The following is a 5,337-nucleotide window of genomic DNA, read 5'->3' as shown; positions in this document are numbered from 1 at the left end:
TGATTTCAATCTTCTTGAATTTGGGAAGACTTTGCTTGTGACCCAATATGTGGTCTTTTTTTGAATCTGTCGCTTGAGCACTTGAGTAGAACATATATTTTGTGGCTTTGGGGTAAAGTGTTCTGAAAATGTCTATTAAGTCCATCTGATTTAGTGAGTCATTTAGGATTGCTGTTTCTTTGCTGATTGTTTGTCTAGAGGATATCCCGTGATGTCAGTGGTGTATTAAAGTTCCCTACTATGATTGTATTCTTGTTGATCTCTCCTTTGATATCTTTCAGGAGTTTTTTTATGTATTTGGGTGCTCCTGCATTAGGTGCACATTTGTTTACGATGGTTATATCTTCTCGTTGTATTGATCCCTTTAGTATTAAGAAGTGGCCTTCCTTATCTCTTGTTATGGCCTTCACTTTGAGGTCTATTTTGTCTGATATAAGTATTGCTACCCCAGCTTTCTTTTCCTTTCCATTTGCCTGAAAGATATTTTTCCATCCCTTCACATTCAGTCTGTTTGAGTCCCTTCTAATGAGGTGGGTCTCTTATAGACAGCAAATATATGGGTCATGTTTTTTTATCCATTCAGCCACTCAAAGTCTTTAGGTTGGAGCATTTAGTCCATTTATGTTTAAAGTTATTATTGAAAAGTACTTGTTTGTAGCCATTTCTTTTTTTGTGTGGCGGTTTTCTTTCTGAACTTTTTATTTCTTCTTTTTACACCAGTCCCGTTAGCATTTCTTGCATTGCTGGCTTGGTGGTGATAAACTCCCTTAGCCTTTTTTTTTTTTTTGTCTATGAAGCTTCTTATTTCCCCTTCAATTCTGAATGCTAGCCTTGCTGGATAGAGTATTCTTGGATTCAGTCCTTTGCTTTGCATCACTTTGTAAATTTCCGTCCATTCTTTTCTGGCCTGATGTGTTTCTGTTGAGATATCTTTTGATAATCGAATGGGAGATCCCTTGTATGTATCTTTCCATCTCTCTCTTGCAGCCTGTAAGATTCTCTCTTTATCCTGAACATTTGCCATGGTAATTATGATGTGTCTTGGTGTGTGTCTTTTCGGGTTCACCTTGTTTGGGACTCTCTGTGCTTTTGTGACTATTTTCTCCCCCACCTCAGGGAAGTTTTCTGATATTATTTCTTTGAGTAGGTTTTCTAATCCTTGTTCCTCTTTCTGTTGTTCTGGCACCCCGATTATTTGTATGTTGTTTCGTTTCATGTTGTCCCAAAGCTCCCTTAGGCTCTCCTCCTGTCTTTTGATTTTTTTCTCCAATTGCAGTTCAGTTTGGGTGTGTTTTGCTTCCTTGTCTTCTAATTCACTAATTCGGTCCTCTGCTTCTCCTAGTCTACTGTTGATGCTTTCAATGGTGTTTTTTATTGCAGCTATATCACTCTTCATTTCTTCTTGGGTCTTGCATAAGTTATTGATTTTTTCATCTGTTTCTTCTTGCTTCTTGCATAAGTAGTTGATTTTTTTCATCTGTTTCTTCTTGCTTCTTGCATATGTTGTTGATTTTTCCCTCCATCCGGTTTATGCATGCTAGCACACTTATTCTGAATTCTTTTTCTGTCAGGTTGCATGCCTCTGTCTCACTTAGCTGATTTTCTGGTAAGTTCTCCTTTTCTTTCCTTTGTGGGTTTCTTTGCCTTCCCATGTTTGATCTCACTGACATATCTAGATGTTGAGTCTTTCAGTGGCTGCTCCATGGGTGGCATTGGCACCTTGGGCTGTGGTTGCGATAGAAGCTCCTTCTCAGTTGGTAGCAGCTCCTTTGGTGGGTGCTGTTCACAGGTGTGGTGGCTCTTCTGACTAGTGGGGGGAGGCTTCACGTACAGCTGCGGTTCCTCAGACGGAGGGTGTGGTGATCAGGAGGCTGCTGTTGCTTGGATCTGCTGCGTTGATTTAAAGGCACAAAATACAACACAACAAGGCACAACGTACCAGGCACTGAACACAAATATATTCACGATATTAATAACCCCAAATAAAGGTGACCACCCGAAGTAAGAGAATTAGGGGATAAGGAAGAAAGAAGAGAAAAAGATAAAAGAGAAAAAAGAAAAGAAAAACAAAATCACAAAAAAGGAGTGCAAAAATGAAATTGGGAAAAAAAGAGGGGGGTGGGAAAAAGAGCGAAAAAAGAATGAAGTAGAAGAGAGGAAGTGACTATTTGTATGAGGAGAAAACTGATAGAACTGCCACTAATCCCAACAAATTCCAGCAACAGATCCTTGGAGATGAATGCAAACTACAAACAACCAATGATATCAAGAGAGGTCAAGGGAAAACAGAAGCACAAAAATACCCGGGGGGTGGGGGAGGGGAAGGAGGGGGAAAACCAGCAGAAAAAAATAAAAAGAAAAAGCAAAACAACCTCACAACCAGTTCTAAAAAAGCAAAGAAAAGCACAAAACATAACAAACAAAAAAACAATATACTCAACAATCAAGCAAACAGCAAGAAAACAATAGAAAGATAAGAGAAAAAATATTTGGATAGTGAAGAAGGATAAGGGATAGGTGTATAAGGATTTAGAGCAGTGGATTGGAAATAGGATATATAAGTAGGGTGAAAATAGACAGGGGGTAAAAAGACGGAATAGGGAAAATCTAAAGCAGGAATAGGGTAAGAGAAACAGGACACCAAAAGGGGAAAAGTGAGGAAGAGGGTTTTAGCATAGAGGTAAAATTGAGGTAGGGAAAATTGATGCTAAAGGAATGATGAAAATAGAATGGAGAACACTACTCCCAAAATAAAATAAAGAGAAAATAAAATGGCACTTTAAAAAATGGTAAAATGATAGCAGTAATAATACTGGTTAAAAATAAAAACGTAGTAATTAAAAGGGTAAAATCAGGTGATGGAAAAATAAGAAAAAGAAAAAAAATTGGTTTCTTAGTTAAAAGGTGAAAAAAGAAAAAATTTGCAGTAGTGAAGGTCTTTCGGTTCTCCTACTCTTCAGCCTGGCTCGCCTTAGTCCTGCCAGGTATTCAGGAGAGTGTTGAATTTCCCTGCGATACACTGTTCCTCCGTGTTGTAAATCACAGTCCTGATTTTGAAGCAGGACGTATTTGTGATCCAGATTGCCTTAATTTGTATTCACCTAAGAGTCAGTTTGTGGCTCAGACTCTGGGTGGCAGTGTTTTGGGGTTGGCCTCTGAGGCTATACGGCTTCTCTATTCAGCAGCAAGGGTTTATTTTCTCTCTTGCACTTAAAACTGGTTTTCAAAGCTCTTTATCTGACCTTCACTTCTGAATGATAGCTTTGCTGGATAAAGTAATCTCAGTGGTAGATTCTTGGCATTCATCACTTTGAATATTTCTTGCCACTCTCTTCTGGCCTGCATAGTTTCTGTTGAGAAATCAACTGGAAGTCATATGGGTACTCCCTTGTAGGTAACTGACTTTTACTCTCTTGCTGCTTTTAAGATTTTCTCTTGGCATTTTAATCATGATGTGTCTTGGTGTGGTCCCCTTTGGATTCCTTTTGTTTGGGGTTCTCTGTGCTTCCTGGGCTTGGAAGTCTATTTCTTTCACCAGGTAGGGGAAGTTTTCTGTCATTATTTCTTCAAATAGGTTTTCAATATCTTGCTTTCTCTCTTCTTCTGGCACCCTTATAATTCTGATGTTGGTACTCTTGAAGGGGTCCCAGAGGCTCCTTACACTATCTTCATATTTTTGGATTCTTTTTTCATTTTGCTTTTATGATTGGGTGTTTTTTGCTTCTTCGTATTTCAAATCTTGGACTTTATTCTTGCTATCCTCTGGACTGCTGTTGGGAGTCTGTATAATATTCTTTATTTCAGTCAGTGTATGCTTAATTCCTAGTTGGTTCTTTATCACAACATCGAGGGTCTCACTAGATTTCTCGAAGGCCTCACTACATTTATCGGCAGTCTCACCAGTCTTTTCGAGGGCCTTACTAAATTTATCGGCGGCTTCTAGATAGTTCTTTAAAGTCCTTAAAAGTGTGGTTTTGAACTCTATACCCAGCAGTTTGCCTTCCTCCATTTCTGTCATTTGAGTCCTGTTTCTTTGTCTCTGCATATTTTGTGCTTCGTTGTGTTGATAGAGTACCTTTCTGTGCTAAGTGTCCTAATTACCTGAGGTAGACACTCTAGGTGCACCCCTTTGTGGGCTTTGTGCACAGTCTTGTTGTAGTTAAGCCTTGATTGTTGTAGTTATCACTGTGAGGAATTGACCTCCAGCCCAATTGGCTGTGAGAATCAGCTGTGTCTGCAGTGGGAGAACTTCTGTGCTAGAGACTCCCCTCTGGGGCAAGACTTGCTTCAATGGGGCTTTGGTGCTCACGGAGTCTGCCCCCTGAGTGTGTCTTTTATGGTCCCATGGAGCTGCCAACTGGATGGTCCCACTCTGACCTCTGGGCTTCCTGGCTCCTGAATCTCTAGGGAGGTGCTAATCTCGCCTTTGCCTGTGGCTATCCAGCAAAAGCCTCCCAGCAGGGCTTGGTCCCATGGGATCAATAGGGTGGGACTAGCAGTTATGGCTGCTCTCAGTCTTGCCCTCAGAGGCTCTGGGAATCGCTGCAAGCCCCAAGGAGAGAAAGCTGCCCTCGGGTTCTGACCGATGCTAGACAGTTGCACTTCTCCTGTGGGAGTCTGGGTCCCTAGAGACCCGCCCGGAACTGGAGCTCAGAGCCTGAGACTCCCTCCTGATTGAAAATGACAAACGCGCCCTCAGCCGCCAGCCTGCTCCCCATGCACTACGCACTTTAGTATTTTACTTCCGCACTGGGCCTCCTCTGAGCCTCGGTGTGCTTTTTTCTTTCCTTCTAGTTGTAGAATTTCCACTCAGCCAGCCTTCCTGTGGTTCTGGATGATGTCCATTATGTCTTTTATTTGTATTTTTGAAGTGGTTGTTCGAGTCAGCAAACTCCGGTGTTTTTCACATATATATTTTTTTAATATTTTATTGATTTTTTACAGAGAGGAAGGGAGAGGGATAGAGAGTTAGAAACATCCATGAGAGAGGAACATCAATCAGCCTCTTCCTGCACACCCCCAACTGGAGATGTGCCCGCAACTAAGGTACATGCCCTTGACCGGAATCGAACCCTGGACCTTTCAGTCCGCAGGCTGACGCTCTATCCACAGAGCCAAACCAGTCCGGGCTACATTTATTTTTCAATGTATACATGTACACTGATAGTCTGACCGAAAACTTTATGACTCTGATATTATCCGTGGGACTTTTGCTGCTGTGTCACTGATGACAGAGATTTTACATCAGGTTTATATTTTGTGACCTTCAGAGATATGCACGAGCTACTACTTTCATCCGTCCGACTATTCCTATTAGGAGACTTAACAAAATTCATC

The sequence above is a fragment of the Myotis yumanensis genome, unplaced genomic scaffold, assembly GCF_028538775.1.
Source record: "Myotis yumanensis isolate MYYU_CA2020_CCGP unplaced genomic scaffold, mMyoYum1.0.hap1 SCAF_9, whole genome shotgun sequence".
NCBI classification, from domain to species: domain Eukaryota; kingdom Metazoa; phylum Chordata; class Mammalia; order Chiroptera; family Vespertilionidae; genus Myotis; species Myotis yumanensis.
Note: the sequence above shows the minus strand (reverse complement) of the source record.